The sequence below is a fragment of the Choloepus didactylus genome, chromosome 2, assembly GCF_015220235.1.
Source record: "Choloepus didactylus isolate mChoDid1 chromosome 2, mChoDid1.pri, whole genome shotgun sequence".
NCBI classification, from domain to species: Eukaryota; Metazoa; Chordata; class Mammalia; order Pilosa; family Megalonychidae; genus Choloepus; species Choloepus didactylus.
The window spans coordinates 94,633,036-94,655,252 of record NC_051308.1 but is presented as its reverse complement, the minus strand read 5'-3'; positions in this window follow the sequence as shown (position 1 = coordinate 94,655,252).

Sequence of the window (22,217 nt, the reverse complement as noted above, 5' to 3'; positions counted from 1 at the left end):
TAGTAAATAAAAATTAGAAGAATGAGGAATGGCAAAATGTCTAGAGGAAAAAACAAAGGCATTCAGGGAAACTATCTGATACAGCATTAAAAATAAAGGAGTGGAAGGGAGGTGAAACATGCATTTGGAACACAGAGCCATGGAATGTGCCATGTCCAACGTATATATGTACCATTAAAACTGCGACGCTTATTCACCCACAAGGCTGAAGCTGATCTATAGCTATATATAGTAAGCAACTCTTCCCAATAGGAAGTAGACAAATTGCAACCCAATTAGAAATAGCAACACTATCTTTGAAAGCCTCTTTAGCCTTTCTTTCCTATTCTAGTCTTCTCCTCTTTTGTATGCTGTCCCTTTACTTTCAATACAGTGAAGAGAGTATTAGTGAAAAGAAAGGTGGGTGTGGAGAATTTTATCAGATGACCAAATCCTTTGGTAAAGAGTTACACAGATACTGAATTCTTAATCATGCTTCATTCTGTTCCGGATTCTTTCAAGTTCACCTGACATTGTGATTGCAGTCTTTAGTCATGTTTGCTGCGACAGAGTCTTCTTGGTGATCACTGCTAAATCAAAGGCACTACTTCCAATGTAATTCAAGCTCACTGGTTTTTTTTCAAGGACATTTTAAATGCAGTCTAGCCCCTTGTGTTTGTACTAGTCTGATACATTCAAATGTGCCTAGAATGAGGCAACAACGTAGTTTTTCTAAGCGATAAAACTCCCATTGATTGTATACTTGCCTTGTGCATGCTCCTTTCTCATGTTAACTTAGTAAATCTTTACTGAGCACTAGCCCTTTCCAGACACTCTATGAGGCACAGAAGGACATGGCAATGAGCGAAACACATGTGAAGTCCTAATCCTTATGGACCTTAGTCTAGTGGGAGAAACTGACTTAAAATAAGTATTTACTAGTGTGATATATTGATTGTATGCTGTGTCGTTGGCATTGTACAGATGATGAAATTGAAGCTTAAACAAGGTAAGTTCCCTTATCTAGGATCACAGAGCTGGTAAATATTAGAGCCAAAGTTTTAACCCAAGGGTAATAAATCTGACAAGCTCTTTCCATCTATGCACAACTATACCTCAGAGATGCTACAGCAGACCTGTACCCTGGGTTCTGCAAATGAAACCCCAGACCTCAACTGGTAGGAGTCCAGAGCTGCCACTCCACTGGTCTGCTACCTCAGCCTCATCCTAGGACATTCAAGACAAGTATTTCGGCTACTGTGGCAGCCCAATTCCCAGGCTCCCTCCTAAAAGCCCGTAACAAACCTGCTTTAGCCAAGGACAAAGGTCAAGAAAGTAAACAATCTCCCCAAAGTGGGAAAAATTGTAATTATGGATGTAAAAAATGGCATTGAGTGTGTATCTTAGTCTTAAACAGTAACCTTAATGATTATACTAGAGACCTAATGTCCCCATACTATATGCAATGTCTTTGTTCTGAAATCAAATATTGCCTTTTGCATTTCTGTTCCCTTTGCCAAACGCTAACATCCAGCTGGCCGTCACCAGAAAACCTCTCCTGTTTGTAAGTCTCGATAAACCCACGTACATGTCTGTGCCTGGTGTAGTTTTTGGTCCAGCAGCCACACCCTCCTGGGCTCTGTGTGAGCTTGCTCTGGGCCCAAACAGCTATCTTTTCAGATTTGAGAATAAGAATGAGGATCAACAAGTCAAAATCATGGAAGCTACATAACACAGAAAAAAAGAAATGCTCTGTATTAGTTAGGGTTCTCTAGGGAAACAGAATCAATGAGAGATATCTATGAATATAAGATTTATAAAAGTGACTCACGCAACTTGGGTATGCATGAGTCCAAATTCTATAGGGCAGTCAGCAAACTGGCAACTCCAATGAAGATGTTCGATGAACTCCTCAGGAAACGAACTGGCATCTTCAATGAACTCCTCAGGAAACACTTCACTGGTCAGCTGAAGAAGTGAAGGTTCTCTATCTGTCTCACTTAAAAGTCTTCAACTGATTGGATTAAATCCATCTGATTGCATTCTCTCATTGTGAAAGACACACCCTTTGTTGATATAAACAGTTACAGCTACAGTCAATTGACTGATGATTTAATAAACCAGCCTTCTGGTTTATTAACCAGTGACAAATGTCCTTGCAGTAACGGTTAGGCCAGTGCTTGCTTGACCAAACGCCTGGGTACTATCATCTGGCCAAGTTGATACATGAACCTAACCATCACAGTCCACCTCTTGTCAACTTGGAAGTTATACATATCACCTAAAACCATACTTTATCTCTAAGTAGAGAACAATAACAGACATATATTTCACCTAACAATACTCTGCTGTGCCAGCGTACAACGGGAAATACACTAAATCTCTCCAGAATAGGTTGCAAGTCCTTGGGTGACATTAACTCTTAAAATTGATTTCCTTTAGCTTAAATACAGCAAAATGAACAGTACAGCTTATGCCATATGAATAAGGGGATAAAACAGAGAAGAAAGCAAAGGTATTTGCTTTACAGACAAATACAAACATACTCATAACAAAACAAGGAGGAAATATTCATGCCATCATAGCCCTCATTTCTATAACTGGTCACATGGCCGTAGTTCATATTTATCACGACCTTCTTCCACTACCCATTCCATGTTCCCTCTACCCTCAGCAAGCACTTCAGCTGGCCGTGGTTCTTTGCCTGGTGGGGTGACCCAAACCTTCATTCCTGAAGTTTCTTGGCCATTGGTAGTCCTGCCTGGATTGGGTTGTTGCAGTTTTCCATTGACTTTAATCACAGGGCATGGTAGTACTAACAGACGTCCTAGGGGATCTCTTGTATTCCAGGAAAACTCTTCTTTACTTCCATTGTATAGTTGCAGTGCTGTTTTCCCTTGATAGTCAGGATCAATCACCCCAGCCAGTACAGTAATCCCCTTCCTTGCCTGTTGTTTCAGAGGCGCAAGAAGCCCAAAGTGACCAGGTGGCAGTCTTAACTTCCAGTTCAATGGGATTATTGTTGTGTTTCCTGGTGGAAGCACTCCTCCTTTTGGAGCAAAGACTTGTAGACCAGCAGAGCTTAAGCTTGCAGGCAGAGGAAACAAAAATTTTCCTAGTGGATCACTAGGAATGATAGTGAGTGGTGCCACTCCTGTTTCCACCTCTTGATTCCTGGACCCATGAATCCTGGCTATTGGAGGATAGTAGCACCATAGAGTGGACGCTGATTCAGAGCATACACAGCCTCCTGGAGAACACTGCCCCAGCCCTGCAAGGTATCACCACCTAGTTGGTGCCATAATTGAGTCTTCAACAGGCCATTCCACCATTCTATCAACCCAGCTGCCTCTGGATGATGGGGAACATGGTAAGACCACAGAATTCCATGAGCATGTGCCCATTCCCTCACTTCATTTGCTGTGAAGTAGGTTCCTTAGTCAGAAGCAATGCTGTGTGGAATACCATGACGGTGGATGAGGCATTCTGTAAGTCCATGGATCGTAGTTTTGGCAGAAGCATGTCATGCAGGGAAGGCAAACCCATATCCGGAGTATGTGTCTATTCCTGTGGACAAATTGCTGCCCCTTCCATGATGGAAGTCATCCAATGTAATCAACCTGCCACTAGGTAGCAGGCTGATCATCTCGGGGAATTGTGCCATATCGGGGACTGAGTGTGGGTCTCTGCTGCTGGTAGATTGGGCACTCAGAAGTGGCTGTGGCCACGTCAGCCTTGGTGAGTGGAAGTCTATGTTGCTGAGCCCATGCATAACCTCCATCCCTACCACCATGACCACTTTGTTCATGAGCCCATTGGGCAATGACAGGAGTTGCTAGAGAAAGAGGCTGATTGGTATCCACCAAACGGGTCATTTTATCCACCTGGTTATTAAAATCTTCTGCTGAAGTCACCGTCTGGTGAGCATTCACATGGGACACAAATATCTTCATGTTTTTTGCCCACTCAGAAAGGTCTATCCACATACCCCTTCCCCAGACTTCTTTGTCACCAGTCTTCCAATCATGTTCCTTCCAAGTCCCTGACCATCCAGCCAAACCATTAGCAACAGCCCATGAATCACTATACAAACACACCTCTGGCCAGTTCTCCTTCCAAGCAAAGTGAACAACCAGGTGCACTGCTCTGAGTTCTGCCACTGGGAGGATTTCCCCTCACCACTGTCCTTCAGGGACATCCCAGAAAGGGGCTGCAGTGCTGCAGCTGTCCACTTTTGGGTTGTGCCTGCATATCGTGCAGAACCATCTGTAAACCAGGCCTGAGTTTTCTCTTCCTCAGTCAACTGATTGTAAGGAATTCCTCAAGATGCCATAGCTATGGGCTGGGAAAGAGAAGATAAGGTGGAAGGAGTGGGGGGCATGGGCATTTGGGCCACTTCCTCATGTAACTTACTTGTACCTTCAGGACTTGCTCAAGCTCTGTCTCGTATATACCATTTCCATTTTATAATGGAGTGCTGCTATGCATGCCCAACTTTATGGCTTGGTGTGTCGGACAACACCCAGCTCATGATTGGTAACTTGGTGGCCCATGGTTAAGCATTCTGTCTCTACTCAGGCCCAGTAGCAGGCCAACAGCTGTTTCTCAAATGGAGAATAGTTATCTGCAGAGGATGGTAAAACTTTACTTCAAAATCCTAAGGGCCTGCATTGTGATTCTCCTATAGGAGGCTGCCAAAGGCTTCAAACAGCATCTCCATTTGCCACTGACACTTCCAGCACCATTGGGTCAGCTGGATCATATGGTCCACATGGCAGAGCAGCTTGCACAGCAGCCTGGACCTGTTGAAGAGTCTCATCTTGTACTGGTCCCCACTCAAAACTAGAAGCTTTTCTGGTCACTCATAAATGGGCCGGAGTAGCACATCCAAATGAGGAATATGTTGTCTCCAAAATTCAAAGAGGCCAACCAAGCATTCTGCCTCTTTTTTGGTCACAGGAGGGGTCAGATGCAACAGCTTATCCTTCACCTTAGAAGGGATATCTCGACAGGCCCCACACCACTGGACACCTAGAAATTTTACTGAGATGGAAGGCCCCTGTATTTTTGAATTTTTCTTCCATCCTCTGCCACACAAATACCTTACCAACAAATCTAGAGTAGTTGCTGCTTCTTGCTCACTAGGTCCAATCAACATGATATCATCAATATAATGAACCAGTGCGATGTCTTGTGGGAGGGAGAAATGATCAAGATCCCTGCAGACAATATTATGACATAGGGCTGGAGAGTTGATATAACCCTGAAGTAGCACAGTGAATGTAAACTGCTGGCCTTGCCAGCTGAATGCAAACTGTTTCTGGTGTTCCTTACTGACAGCAATTGAGAAAAAAGCATTTGCCAGATCATTAGCTGCATACCATGTACCAGGGGATGTGTTGATTTGCTCAAGCAATGATACCACATCTTGAACAGCAGCTGCAATTGGAGTCACCACCTGGTTAAGCTTACGATAATCCACTGTCATCCTCCAAGACCCATCTGTTTTCTGCACAGGCCAAATAGGAGAGTTGAATGGGGATGTGGTGGGAATCACCACCCCTGCATCCTTCAAGTCCTTAAGAGTGGCATTAATCTCTGCAATCCCTCCAGGAACCTGGTATTGCTTCTGGTTTACTATTTTACTAGGCAGGAGCAGTTCTAGTGGCTTCCACTTGACCTGTCCCACCATAATAGCCCTCACTCCACAAGTCAGGGAACCAATGTGAGGATTCTGCCAGTTGCTGAGTATGTCTATTCCAATTTTGCATTCCGGCACTGGAGAAGTAACCATAGAATGGGTCCGGGGACCCACTGGACCCACTGTGAGATGGATCTGAGCTAAAACTCCATTGATCCCTGACCTCCTTAAGCCCCAACTCTGACTCGTGGACCAGAGTGATGTTTTGGGTCTCCTGGAATTAATGTCACTTTTGAACCAGTGTGTAATAATCCACAAAATATCTGATCATTTCCTTTTCCCCAATGCACAGTTACCCTGGTAAAAGGCCATAGGTCCCCCTGGGGAAGGATGGGAGGAAGATTAACAGTAAAAATTTTTGGCAGTATAACAGGGTCCTTCCCCAAGGGTACTCAGCCTTCCCTTCATTCAAGAGGCTCTGGATCTGTAAACTGTCTCAAGTCTGGGAATTGATTAAGGGGCCGTGACTCTCTGTTTTTGTCATTCAAGGGAGACTTTTGTTTACTTGACCTAGAATTCTTCTGCCTATATAGTTGAAACAAGAATTTTGTTGATTGCCCTTCTATTTTACTACTTGGTACTCCATAATCTACTAGCCAATGCCATAAGTCTCTGCAAGACATACTATCTTGATGCTGCTTTGAGCCTGTTTTCCATTATGGTAGCCACGCCCACCTTGTCTGTGGCGATTAACTGCAGCCACTTGGCTTCTGCCGACTAGGGACCCGATTATCCCCATTGTGTTTAAGGATTCCAGTTCAGTGACAGCAGTTCCTACAGTAATATCTGACCTACAGAGAATGGCAACTACAGAGCTCTTCAGGGATGATGAAGCTAGTAGCACAAATTTATTCCTCACAGTCCTGGTAAAAGGTGTGTCCTCTGGACATTCCAGGGGTGTGTGAGCAGGTCTTCGGTGATAAATCTACTCTAACACTCCAATGTCTCTAAGCCTTTGAATCCCCTCCTCCACATTGTACCAGGGCAGTTCTGGCATTTCAACCTCCAGTTATGCTGGCCACCTTTTGATCCATGTTTCAGCCAACCACCCAAACAAACTATTATGCCCTTTCTAACCCCTCGAGCTACAACATTGAATGCAGAATCTCTGCTTAGTGGGCCCATATTGGTAAATTCATCCTGATCCAACCTTATATTCCTTCCACCATTATCCCACAACTTTAATATCCATTCCCACACATATTCCCCTGGTTTCTGTTTGTATAAGTTGGAAAACTCATACAGTTCTTGGATTATAGCGTACTTCTTCATGGGTCACACTTTGTACCTCACCCTTCAGGGCCTGTTGTGACTTCAGTCTAGTTATAGGTCTTGAAGCAAAGACTGGTGGTGGGGGTGGGTCAGGAAAAGAGAATTATCCCTTAAGCCATTTACCTTAGGACATTCTGTTGCATTTTCATCTCTTAAAACAGGATTAATCTCTCCAGACAGAGGAGTGAGGGCTGCTTCCTCAGAGGAGGTGATTACAGGATTAGCAGGCACTGAAGGGTTACTCTCTTTAGGTGGGAGTTGGATGGCAGGCTCCTTAGGGCAGCCTGGAGGTGGGGAAGCTGTTTCCTTAGGACAGCCCTCTACAGGTAAATCTAACAATGACTCAGCAGAATCCAGGGTTCCAATGTCCTCACTGCCATTGTTATCAATCCATATGTCCCCATCCCAAGTTTCCAGATCCCATTCTTTTCCAATCAATGCTTTTACTTTAACAGCAGACACCCTGAGAGGTTGAGATTTTAGTTATGTTGTAAATCTGCTACTCACACAATGAGAGTCTGCATCTGGTTTTCAAAAATCTCAAGTCTGCGGCTACAGGAAATAAGATTTTCTTTCAGGGCACACGTAGAAACCTTTACGTCTGTCATACGGTGTTTAAGTTTCAAATTTGAAGCCTTTAGCTCATCCTTTTCTCTTACAACTTTATCCAATGTATCTAAGAGCAGCCAGCTAACATCATTATACCTCTTAATTCGGCAAAACTCTGTGAAGGTGTCGAAAACACTGTCGCCCAGAGCCTTGCTTCATACAAGAGTATGATTAGGAGAATTAAACGGCTCTATTTTGCATATCTCCTTTGCCAACTCATGCCATGGACTGTCAGTGCCCTCTTGATTATTGGAAATGGAGTCATTAGTGCCTTTGAATCTAATCAGAGTAGAAAACAAATTGTAAAAGCCCATTTTAAGATCCTGTTTCTCAAGAACCACTCCCGGTACCAAGTTGTATTAGTTAGGGTTCTCTAGGGAAACAGAATCAATGAGAGATATCTGTGAATATAAGATTTATAAAAGTGTCTCACGCAACTGTGGGTATGCACAAGTCCAAATTCCGTAGGGCAGTCAGCAAACTGGCAACTCCAACAAAGATTTTCGATGAACTCCTCAGGAAACGAACTGGCAACTTCAACGAACTCCTCAGGAAATGAACTGGGATCTTCAATGAATGTGTTCAATGAACTCCTCAGGAAATGAACTGGCAACTTTGACAAACTCCTCAGGAAACGCTTCGCTGGTCAGCTGAGAAAGAAGTGAAGGTCTTCTATCTCTCTTGCTTAAAAGTCTTCAACTGATTGATTAGATTAAATCCAGCCAACTGCATTCTCTCATTGTGGAAGACATGCCCTTTGGTGAGTCATCAGTCACAGCTGCAGCCAGTTGACTGATGATTTAATAAACCAGCCTGTTGGTTAGGCCAGTGCTTGACCAGACAGCTGGGTACTATCAACTGGCTAAGTTGACACATGAACCTAACCATCCCATGCTCCATAATGAAAAGGAACAAAGTCATAAATTGGGAAAAACCTTTTCCCTATAAAAATTGCTTCATGAATCTGAAGACTATTTTAGACATTTGGCTATTTGCTATGCTCAGCAAGATAAAAGAAGCTATGGTATCAGAAACGGGAGAGAAAGCACATTCAATGAATTAAAAAATGAGAGGGCATAGAAAACAATGAATACACAGTAAAAAGAAAGAATTGTTACTGCAGAAAATAAATTCACAATACAAAAAAAAAGAGGCTATATATTGTAATGATTAAAAAATTGGCCTCTGGAGTGAGAGCTCTAATTGAATTACAATTCTGCCACTTAATAGCTGTATGGCCCTGAGCAAGTTACTAGAGCAACTCCTCTAAGTTTCTAAAATGAGGATAATAGGAGGATCAAAAAAGATAATGCATTTATAGCACTTGACACAATACCCAGTACATAGCAAATGCTCTTTAAAATACTGCCTATTATTATTCAAACCAATAAGCTTGGCGTTTATTCTTTGGGTTGAGACACTCAGGATCCTCTGTTAAAAAGGCAACATCCCTTGGGAGAGGTAGACATTACAATATTATAATTACTGTTGAGTATCTTCTTTGGTCAGGGCAAATTTATTAACAACTATCTAACATCTTATAAAGCAGATACCAAGAAACTAAGAAAAAGGAAGAGAATACCAATATATTGAAGAGTGAATTAATCTGAGTTTCCCCAATGTGAGCAGGAAAAGATCAGATCAAGAGAAACATAGACGGAATGAGGTACTGTTTTTCTGGCTCTCCTGTAGGTGACAGACCTCACCATTGCAGCAGAAAGGTGACGTTACTAGTAGACATTGTTCTTTAGTATGGAATAAGTTGCTCTCTATTACCTGTAGAAGATTCATACTTTTATCATGGTTCCCTATATCTTACTAGTTTGGTAAACTCATTTTTCTCTTCTTTGAAGATGTTTAATCTCCAAGTATTTCTGATAGAAAGACACAGTTACATGCAAAGGGTCATAGCCTGGCCTAGGAAAATCACCTTATTCATATCATCTCTAAGATCCCAACAGGAGTGGTAAGTAATGGAGAAACAATCACAAACCACTGAGTTATCACTTTTAGGTGGTGTGTACCTACTGATGAAAAAGAAGATTGTAATCACAGTCTCCTTAATGAGCAATAGGAGAAGGCAGCTAGCCATATAGAAAGGAGAATGTAGCAGGACCAGAGACCAGTTTAAGGGACTTCACAGTTGGGCCTGGCCCCAGCTTTGGCTTGGACAGCAGGACAGGAGCAGCAAGATGGCGCATCGCTTCCTGTCTTCACGCACCTAGGGAATTACACAGGAACTCGCTTACTTGGCTGATAAATAGGGCATGCCTTTCCCCCAAAGCATTAAACTTCCCCTGTTAACACCTCCCATTGTGGAAAATCTAAACAAACCAGAATTAACGGGAATCCAACATCTTCCTTTCTATAGAGAAAAGCTTCCTTGTCTAATTCTTTTAAGAAACTCCTTTCTTTTGAGGGCTAGGAAAATGGAAAAGAAAACAATTTCAGAGCATAATTATTTTTCACTTTCAGTAATGAAAATGAATTTCTGATCAAAATAATTTTTTACACCTACAAATATATTCATGTGAAGTGACACTGGTGAGCCATCTTTAACTGCACTCACCAATATGGGTGAATCTTACAGTGAAAAATTGAGTGAAAGAAACCAGATCAACTAAAGTACATACTGAAGATTCTGTTTATGTGAAGTTCCACAACAGGTGGGACCGATCTGTGCTGTTGGAAATCGGGAGTATGGTTATCCTTGAGAGCTGGGAGTGGGGGTGGGAGCAGTTAACGACTGGATAGGGCATGAGGAAAGATTCTGGGTGTGGTGATGATGTTTCTTGATGTGGGTGCTGTTTGCATGAATGTGTTCAGTTTGTGAAAATTCATTGAACCGTACATTTTCATATGTACCCTTTTTTGTATTTATATTCTACTTCAAAAAAGTTTAAAAATTTCTTACATCTCAAACTAAGAGCACTCTGGCTTGATCATGGTTTTACCTTGCCAGAACAAAGGCTATCAATCATGTTAAGAATGGACAAATTAGGGGGGAAAGCTGGGCTAAAAATTCAAATTTTAGGTTTAGGGGGTCAGATTCTCTACATGTTACAACAACATGGATTTTATTCCTTAATTCCAGCCATAAGGGAGACAGAAAATTTTGTATTTTTTTTTATAAAGAGACAGTTTCTTCTTGAATACTTGATCCACGGCATTTAACAACACTTAGTAAACAGGGAAAAGACACTGGCAAGAGAAACTTGGTGTCTATGTCATACCAGATAGAGTAAAAATTATTTAAAATTTGCCAGGGGAAAATAATTTGAAAATAAATAAATTAATGCTATAGGCTGGAGGGTCTAGACTTCTCTTTCTTCACTTCCTGGATCTGTTCCCTGAGTCCCTGGAGACTCTTTCTCACCCAGTATGGTTTCTTTATCTCTCACCCCCAGAGCCAGCTTTGAGAGAGCAGATGAGGGCCAGGGAGGGTTCCCCAAAGAAATGCAAATGGAAAGCACCTTAATATCCACTGAGTATTGTTCATAATGCATTTCACTCAAGAGAAAAAAGGTGTGTGTGGGGGGGCAATTTATGTGAAATAAACCTGGACATTAATATTTTTAAAAAATGTGCTTTTGCTTTGTAGCATTTATTACAGAAGTCATGAAATAATGATTGATATGGTTCCTGTTAGTAATGATAACAGTTAAGAACACAGACTCGAAAGCTGGATCTCCCAGATCTTCGGCAAATTGTTCTTGTGTCACTGTTTCTTCATCTGTAAAATCAAGATAAAAACAATAGCTGCCTCACAGGGCTGGTGTGAGGATTAAATCAATGTATCTAAAACACTTAGAACAATGTCTGCCACATATTAAACACAAATATATTAGCTATTGTCTTATTTGCTTAATGTTCTCTTTTCACTAAGCTCCGTGGGTGCAGGGACCATGTCAGTCTTGTTCAGCATTGAATCCTCAGCACAGTACACAGCATGTGTTCAATAGTTGTTGACTATTATTAATGACATTCAATTAATATGCATTGAATGAATGAAGAAATGCCCACATTCTGCTAAAGTATTTGATATTGATGGCATGGGGGGAAAGGCCAAATTTTGGAGTCAAGCAGACAGGATGCAAAACCTTGTTCCCTCATCCTCAATTATTTCCTCTGGATAACGTATTCAGCTTGTCTGATCCTCCAATTTCCCATTTATAAAATGGATATGATGATTCTTTCTTGCAATGTTGTAGACATTTGAGACAGCATATGTAAGTTTATCAGTAAATTGCTATTTCAGTGTAAATATTAGATTATAGTATCCAGAGCCACTGCTTTGTATAACCTTTCACATGGCATGTGATGTAAAAGGTGTCCCCTGAATTAGGGTAGTGTAAGGAGATCTGAAAGTTTCCACAGTAAGCTTTGCAGTTCATAAAAATACAAGGTGGCCTTTATCAGAATCTATCAGGTTGGAGGTATTTGGGGTTCTTAAGAGTGATTTAGGGTTAATATTAGCTTCAGAGATCTTCTCATTTCAAAGCCATAGAAACTGAGACACCTTGCATAAACTGAACACCTAGATTTAGGCTCAGATCTTTTAATTACTAGTTCACCATTCTCTAAAATGCAATAAATGCAGTGAGGGAGAAGGGTAAACTCCCTGAATAAACAAGTTAGTGTTGGTGTTTGTACTATGTGCCTCACTGTTCATTGAACATCTCTACCAGATGCTCAGAGCTTGAAACTCCTGACTATCCTATACCCCAGCTCTCTCTTGCATCCCGGGTTAAACTCAGTTCAACTTGTACTTATTGGGAAGTGGTATCCACAGTCAGGATATAGTTACAGACTTAGAGCCTCCTCTCTAATCAGATGAACAGGATATTTGGCAATAGCAAGTTGCCTTTGAGGAAGAGTGAGTTTCTGGGTCAACAGGGCTTGTTCCTAGCATGTTTCTTGTCAGCATTACAAAGCTAAAAACTAAATTTATCCTCACTTATACCAGCATACTCTGTTGGACAAAAGTGTTGCCTGTTAGCGTCTGCTATATTGCTGCCCCATGCATGAATCAGGACCCCAGCCCACGAGTGTCCCTAGGTCTTTTTTTCTGGGCACCATCTAAAGTGTTTAATGAGCAGTGGTAGGTTAGCACACAGGAGGACAGTCCTGGGGGATGGTTAGGACTTTGCCAGAGAGGCTTTGGCATAGCTTGGGCTTTGCATTTCAATAGAGCAGGAAGGGGAAATGGTGGCCTGTAACCTCAGGGAACTTTGCCAAAAGATCCACCCCAATCTCTCTCCTGTTCTGAGGAAGTGAGCCATCCTAGAAGAGCAGCACACAAAGAAGAAATGAAAACTGTAACCAGGAGAAGCAGACCCTTGCTCATGGGTAATAGTTCAGGACCACCACCAGATTCTGTTAAAATTTTAGAAGCACCAGTGTTAGCCAAAATAAATGATCTTGGTTTAACTGTAAGTAGAATACTGGCTCTCTCTTTTTGAAAGAATTGGGTAATCACATCTGTCTGCTTCAACTCTACCACAGAAGAGAAAATATACTAATGTTGCAGCAAGAGGAATTTAAGCTAGACACAAAGTAGAACTTTCTGAATGCCTGGTTAATTGCATGTGGGAACCATAGTTTTTCTCATGAAATTGTGATGTGTCTCTCCTGCAGAAGATTGAAAGCTAAAATTATCTTGCAACTAACCAGAATTATTCAGGGTTTAGATTCATCCTATTTTATACTATTATCCCTGTAATGAAGAACGGCGGATTAAGTGAAAATGTATTGTGCTATTATTTACAAGACATAAATAGATGGATTAGGTTTTGATCTTAATTCAGTTCTAACTGAAACAGGCCATGGACGTCTGTGGTGGTTTGGAACTGTATGTACCCCAGAAAAACATGTTCTTAAAGGGAATCTATTCCTGTGGGTGTGAACCATTGTAAGTAGGACCTTTTGATGAGGTTACTTCAGTTAAGGTGTGACCCACCTCATTCAGGATGGGTCTTAACGCTACTACTGGAGTCCTTTATAAGGGAGGGAAATGCAGACATAGAGAGAGAGAAAGCCATAGATGCAAGACGCTGCAATCAGTGAAATCTGGAAGAGAAGGGGAGACCAGCAGATGCCATCATGTGCCTTGCCATGTGACAGAGGAGCCAAGGATCACCAGCAGCTAGCCCCAGAGCGCTGGTGTTCAGGAAGAAAGCATCACCTTGATGATACCTTAATTTTCCCAGCCTTAAAACCATGAGCAAATAAATTCCCATTGTTTAACCTGAATCATTTCACGGTATTTGCTTAAACAGCCTAGGAAAGTAAAACAGCATCTATTAGAGGAGTCCCACACCCACATGACGGGCTTGTGCTAGAACCGCAAGAATGCTCAGTCATCGGGTGGGTGTTGCCTCAGGGACATGTGGCCTGGGCATGAAAGCACTGGTGGATATAAAGAAACACATGGAGGGCCACAAATCCGATAACTAAACATTTAGAAATTATAATTTGAGCTTTTAAAAGTGTGAAATAAAACATGTTCTAGCTTCTACCTTGACAGGTAAACCTGGAGGGCCAGGTTCAAACTTAGAAATCTTTGATGCTTCAGAGTCTCACACTGAAACATGGGGGCACAGGCTGAGCTGGTTCCCAGTCTATAGTACACGCACCCTCCCTTCACCACAAGGCCTTTGCATGCATACACACACACACACACACACACACACACACACACACACACGATCACCCCAGCCTGTAAGTTCAAGCCCAAATCAGACTCTTCAGCTGGCCACCTCTCAAGCCTAGGAATATACAGACTGGGACATAGACCAACCCTTGGATGACCTGGAGAAGAGGTCTATGCAGGCTTTAGAAGCAAGCTTGGGACAATTTGGGAAATGTGACCTGCAAGGGAGGGCACAGACTCCAGAAGACATGTTTTCCTAACTCAATGAATTCCTCACCCTTATGGGGAGGGCCCCAGCTGGAGGAGGCTCAGGGTGAGGCCTTTTAAAGCATAGAGTCCTGAACAGGGGCCACTCTTGCCCAAGTCTATGAAGGGTACTAGTCAGAGATGCCACGTGACTCACTTACGATCACACTAGGTACCAGAACCCAGATGCAAGTCTTCTAACAATAAGAATAATAATTTGTATTATTATTCTAATACAAGTAGCTATCATTTATTGAGTACTTACTCTTTGCCAGTTACTATTCTAAATTCCTCACATGTAATAACCCATTCAATCCACACAACCACCATATGAGGGATGTATTATCGTTGCCACCATTTAACAGATGAGAAAAGTGGCATAAAGAGTTTAAGTAACTTGCCCAAGTCACACAGCCGGTAAATGGTGAATCCACAAGGTTGTTCAGTTTTCTCTTAAACTTCAAAGGTGTGGGAAGGACACTTGAAGTCACAGAGTCATTAAAAATTACAGTGCAAAAGACTAAAGCTATGAGTCATTCATAGATACAGTTTTTGCATGTGAACTATGGGTGAATATACAATCTGCTGAGGGTGAAATATCTGATACCTGTAAACTGGGACTCTTGAAAGGTATTGTAGAGTGTAGGAACCAGCAGTAATTTCTAATCTCTGGGCCTTAAATTTCCTTGGGGGCAATAGGTATTTTTTTAATCCATATGCACAAATGTGTTTTCTCAATTAGTGGGGAGTAAAATATAAAAGGATAACTTGCTTTTTGTTGTTGTTTTTGTTGTTAATGAGTGTTCTTCTTAACAAAAAAGTTCGGGATCCATTGTTACATGTATATGCTTTATAATAGGATACTGATTTCTTGAGAACATTCATACAATTCTGCAGAAGTAATAAGCATAATTATGCAAATCATGTACACCTTCCAACGTGCATTCTGCCTGTTTACTCAACTCCACATGAAATTGATCACACAGACAAAGGTAAGCTCCAAAGGCATTTTTGGAGCTCACAAGTCTGCATCAGGGTCTCGGTCAAAATGGCATTTCTGAAACTAAACTAAGTTGCTTTCGTTTAAGGAGTCAGAATGGATTCAGACCCATATGTTTAAGAACTCTTAGTTCTGGGACTTTTCCCATGCCCAGTTTCCTCCATTTGTCTCCTTGAATCCATAGCTCTTTTGACCACATCCTTGACTCAATCCTATATTAAGAATAAAGGAGATACGTTCATGTAGAGGAAATATAACAAAGGAGGGACTTTCCTACAAGATCTTTGAAAATGGAACATTTGCATAAACCATATTTAACCAGAATGTTTGTTTTATGTTTTTCCTTTGTGGATGCTTTGTTCCACCTTTAAACAGCCCTCCCAACCCCCCACTCCACACCCCACCTGCCATCCCCGCTCCCCAGACCCCAACTAGGTGGAGACCAAAGCCTTCACGTGTTTCCCATTGAAGCTTTCCTGGCCCCACCTAACCATCATGCCTGAACAGTTGCATGTACTGACTAATTCATCTCCCTGCTTCTTTTCCTCTCCCCTCCTAACCCCTCAGATGAGTCTCATCTTCCCAGAATACCATTGTGATGCTGTCCCTCTCTTGCTCAAGTTTTCCCAGAAACTACAGGATAAAATTCACAAGCTTCAGCCTGGGGTCAAAGCTGCTCTATAACTTTTTCATCCTCGCATCTCTGCTAAACCAATAAAACCTGGATGACACCTCTGACTTTAATACTTTTTGTTGTAGATATTTGACTCTTCCTCTGGTTGCTAATTAGACTTCTCCAGGATCTAATTTTGTGTGGGGATTCCACTGCCCTCTGCTTCACACTCAGTGCAACCGCAGTACACATCACCTGGACTTGCTGTCAGGGTGCTTAGGTGCTGGGTGCTCCAGAGCAGGGACTCTGCCCTTGTGTGTCTGACAAACCCTAGTAATTTCTTGCAATAGTGAATTTTTAGCAAATGTTTAATTGGTTCATTGGAAACCACCACCCCACACTTTAGGCCTCTCTTCTCCTTGGTATGTACGCCCAGATCACTGACCGCTTGATGGCCATTTTGAGCACCTATTGTCCTGCAGATATGGGGATTGGTTCTGAAGATGCTGAGATGAAGACTCAACCTGATCTTGAAGGCACAAGATCACGTTTGAGGGCGATTTTGGTGTGAATCGGGAAACAGCCACATCCTTTTGGACTGCCCCTTTTAGCATTCATGTTTGAAATTAAATCAGTTTTGAGTAATTCTTCATTCTCTTTTCTCTTCATCATTAGACACAGGGTTCTTTTTATGCCACATTTCTTTACCTAAGAAACAGTCACTTACTAGCTCCTGGACTTAGACAAGTTATTTAAAACTCTGAGCCTCAGTTTCCTAAAGTTTACAATGGGGAAATAATATCTGTGGCCAAGGGTTAAATGCTATGAGGAATGTAACATGTCAGCCAGGGACTTCTCTGCCCTTTAAAATCCAAATAAAATAGATTCAAAATACTGATTTCATGGATTTGGGGAGCTCAAAAGCTCTAAAAGTTCTTCAAATTCCCCACATTCCCAGAGTCTTAATTTTCATGCTCAACTCAGCACTAGTTTTCTTCTGAACATCTTGTTTCTGCCAAAATATTTTGCCCCACTTTTGTTTTTGTGGCAGTTCCGTCATATCTACTGTTTCCCCCTGCAAGGCACCTTAAGCTACTCCTTCAGAGTGACCTGAGTACCGGCTTGTGTGTGTGGTAGTGTTTTCAGCAGGTTTATGCAATATGGGCGGGAGGGGTTCCCACTATTTAATCTCTATATTAATTAAATATGGCTGCCTCAAAGACTACTTCAGCTTCTCACAACTTTTCCAGCTCTTCTCTTTCTACCTTCGTTACCTTCTCCTTTCCTTCTCCTCACATCCTCACAACAGCAAAGAAAACTAACTTCCCAGCTTTCTTTTTTAAACAGACCAGGCAGGGTTTTTTTTTTTTTTCCCCTTAAAAGGAATTTGAATGGCAACTATCAAGAGAGTAATCTTTCATTTTTGTTTATGGGTTATTTTTCCTGTCACCCTACTGTTATCAACATCGTGGCGTCAAAGAAAAAACTACACCAGACAATGTTAAACCAGCAACGATGGCTTCATTCAGAGGGTGCTACAGCAGGGAAGAGAAAGTGGAACTCAACTCCGTCAAAATAAAACTTTTTAAGGGCTGAAAGGGATTTTCTGAGACTGTGATTAGGAACACTTGGTTCTGAATATTTTTGGTCATTGGGCCACCTGGAGTCCGTAGGGCAGGGAGGCAGGAGGAGAGAGATGAAGAACTACCTAGTTAGGAGTCTCTCAGGTGCCTGGGTGCCCTGTTGAGACAGAGAGGGGAAGGGGAGCTAAAGGGGCGAGAGTGATATTTAGAATATTTAGGGTCTAAAGTTGTCTTTTCCTCCTTTTTTTCCCCTGCAGTCTGGGTTGTTTTTCTGTGCAGTCCCATTGTTGCAAGATTAGTTTCAAGGTAGTGAGATGGGGAAGGGAGTGTGTAGGGGCTCACAAGGGGTAAGGCTGGCAGCTTGGTCAAGGGAAAAGAAAACAGTTTGGGTCAATGGTTATCAGCTCTTAGAGCTACTCATACTGGAAACGCACTATCAGATCTGGTATTTGGGCCAAACTTCACATCAAAATGATGAGTAAAGCTTAGTTACGGCTAAAAAGTTTTCAGCTTTATCTCATAAAATCACAAGGGCCTTCTGGAAGAGTGGATGAAACCTCCAAGACCCAAGGGAAGTGACTCATTATTTCTCTTAAAAATTTCCCTTTCCCTTGTCATAGGTTGTTTTGAGGAATGGTAGCAGGTGAGAGAAGAGACAAGAAAAGTTTCCAAATACTGTAATTGGAGAAGGAATGTTTGTTACTTACATAAGAGTTGGCAAAAATGGACTCTTTGACACCAGGTTGAAGATATCCATAGTTTGCTTCCAAAGAGCCAACGGATATCATATCAGTAATTTTCCAAGATTTTGTAAATTAGATTAATCACAAGATTAAGATTACACCAAGTTTTGGATAGGCTGTAGCTACCAAACTGGAGCTCCTAGTATTGATAACACTGTAATCTAGCAGGAAAGCCTACACACAAACTACTTAAAATAGAATATAAGAGCAGTAATACAAGGTAGTAACAGGGTGCAGTGGGTCCTCCAATGAATTTTTATATGGCATAAATTTTATGCTACTAACTATCCTGATAATTCTCTTCAGAATACATCCTATTTTGTTTATCTGCTTCTTAAATTGTGACAATAAGATTGGAAAAACCATACTCCAGATATAGTCTGGCTAAAACTCTCCCTTTCTTCCTCTTCCCTCCCCTTCCTTCTCCTCCCATTTTCTACCTCCCTCTTGCATTTTCTCTTACATCCCCCGTCTTGGACCTCTTATCTCTATTAATGCTACCTGAGTGTATCCTTATAGCACTACTAACACAGTTTGTGCAAATAAGCTTGTGATCCATTAAAATCATTAGATCTTTCTCACATTAACAGCTGCTATTGCCAAGCTTGGGGTCTCTGAGACTATATGTACAATTTAAGCTTTGAACCTAAATATGGGACTTTTTTCCTTGTGGAATTTTGTATTATTGTTTTGTTCCAGCATTTCAATCCATTGAACCAGTTTGGAGCCTTGAACTTCATTATTATCTAAACTAGTACAATTCCAGCAGACCACTAATACGGAGGTGTAAAGTGCCTCACTACACTACACTACTCTTTAGGAAAAAATAAATAGGATTTGAATTTATTCAAATGAACATGGATTTGAATCCTAGTTCTATCTCGCACAAGCTGAATAAGCTCAGATAACACACTTAACTTCTCTGTGCCTCAGTTTTATCATCTGAGAAAAATAATAGGCCCTACCTCATGTTTTTACAAGGATTAAAAGAAGTAGCATTTGGAGAGTGCTTAGAACATCTGGCACACAGAAAGTGCCATATAAATAATTTTTAAGAAAATAAGTAAAATAAGTGGGTTGATTCCATAATAGATACATGTGAAGGAGACTTTAGATTTAGAGTCACAGCTCTAAATCTCAGTTCACGTCTGTGATATGTCATGTGTAAGTTCCATGACAGAGGAATCATGTTTGTCTTGTTTATTCAGTATCTAAAGTATCTGGAAGAGTATCTTGTCCTAGTACATGATCAATAAATATTTGTTGAATGAATGAATGAATGAATGGTTCGTGATCATGAGCCCCTCTAGACCATAAATATAGCCATCATTAAACCAACACATGTATCTGCTTTCCTAGCCAATGAAAACCAGAAAACAGAAGTAGTTGTAACTCCACATTGCTTTTCAAGGTTATGAATAGGATGTAGTAAGAGACACCTCAGTTTAATTCTTGTCTTTCTTATTATCTGCTTTTTGTAGAGCCAGAGCCATCCACTGCATAAGGCAAAGGGGCCTTGGCAGATATGGCTAGCGCTCCAGTGAGCTCCATTTACTGATTGTAAAGTTAATGATACTAATAAGGTCTTCAAGGACTTTTATTTATGACTTAATACTCCACCTACTTTCAAAATGGATTCAAGGTGACTTACAATTATTGAAGCTCTTTCCTTGGAGAAAAAAAATGCACTAAACTTGTCAAAGAAATTGTTGTGCTGGGTACATGGTATAAGTCAGATACTGTAATTGAACAATAAGTTTGGTCTAGAGATTCCTCATTAATCTAGCTAAGGAAGAAAACCCATTGAGGCTATAGTTCTCCTTATTGATAAAGAAATCATAACATTTTGTCTGGGAGACAAGATTTTTCAGTCATTAAATCTTAGAGGAAATTTATCTAATGAATCTTAATTAAAAGATATTGAATAGCAGGGTCGCTCTCATGTGCATAGTAAGAGTTCATGCTTCTTTAGGTAGTGTCTTAGCATTTTATTATGTTTCTTTCCATCTTACGCTAAATAACATTTTGTGACTAAGACAAGTGTTACTTGAAATTCTAGTTGTCAACCCAGCATATGAGGCCTTCATAGTTCAGATGTTATTATAATAACTCATTAGAGATTCCCAATAAATATATAAAAATTTGCCGCTGAGACATACCTTTGCAGCTAACCTGAAGGGTAGTTCTGCCACTATATTTTAGCTCTGCCCTCAGGAAGCATATGATTTCATGAGGGCAAGGTAGGGATCGAATTGAAATCAGTCTAAATGAAAAATGCATGTTATTTTTTCCCTATCAGTAAATGTACCCTTACAGAGACCAGTAGTTACTTCTGGTGTCTATGAAATGAGGATAAAGTAATCCCTAAGTAGCAGAATACATGAAAATCACATGTGTTCATCTGGTTTAAGAATGTGCTTTTGTACTTTCACTTGAATAAAGGAGTGTTTGATATTCTGAGGGAAAAAAAAGAGATATTGAATAGGATAATGCCTTTGACTATAGTTTAGCAAAAGATACAAAATGTTCTTTGAATGAAAATAGAGAGCAAAATACTTATTTTTTTAAGATAAAATTTTTTTTAGCAACAGATTTATACCCACTCCTAACCTTCCTAAAATCGGGTCTTACTGAGAATATTTGGTAAATCTGGAGCTAAACTGCTTTGGATGTGGGGTTGGAATTGAGAAGAAAGCAATTGTCCTTTTTGGCTTATCACAGGCTTGTTTGTTTGTTTTTCTTTGCTTTCCCAAATGGGACAGGTGAACAGAAGGGAAGAACAAAATTGCTGGAGTCAAGAGAGGGCAATTTTAGAAAATATTTGTAGTAAAGAGGAAGTGAAAAGGTGAGTCGGTTGGCAGGCAATAAGAAATGAGAGGAAAGAACACAGATGTCTAGAGTATAACTTTATTAATTTTCCACAGTGTGATTTGAATACAAAGCCTCTTTCTTGCCTCATCTATTTTCATTAACTCAATATGGAGCTGGTCTGTTGGGGACGTGTATCACTGAAGAGAGGACAGTCTCAGGGAGGCCAACGGGTGAAAGCTGGTGTCTTTCATAGGAAGTGTGTGACACTCAGGTGACAAATATTTCTTATCAAAGCTAAGATCATAAAATTAGATCTTAATTTCATAAACTATTTCTGCAGGAAACTACAAATCCAGAAGAATGGATAAGTCCATGTCCCTTATACTCTGATGATTTCATGAAGGCCGATCATCTGGATTATGGATGAAAAGGGGTTATTTCATTTAATCTAGAGCACAACTGTGTGAGGTAGATAATGGTATCCCCATTTTGTATATAAATCTGAAGTCTGGGGAAGAAAATTATTTGCCTGCATCACACCATCGAGGTAGAGGTGGGATCCCAACCAAGTGTGTGTGGCTGCCCAGCCCATGATCTACCAACAACCCTACTGCACAGCTGCAGGTAGCAGAGCTGATGTCTGTGGGGAAAATCTCAGAACTGGGTTCCAATGTTAACATAAGTGAAGGACCCTCTGGAGGGTCTAATCTCAGGAGGAAGCCTCAGGGCTGCTTCTGTACAAGCCCTTGGATGAGATCCAGAAACCTATACCAGGAAGGCATGAAAGGCAAGATTTGAGTGGGGGGAAAAATCTAAGTTTAAGGTTCAGATCACAAAGCAGTTACACACCTGATTCAATCCTTGCAATTACCTTGTGAGGTAAGCAAGGCAGATTTCATTCTTATTTTACAAGTAAGGAAACTAAGTCTCAGGGAGATTAAGCTCATGGTCTTTGGAGAAATTTATCTTATGAACCTTTATTTAAGGGATTTAATATGACATAATTCC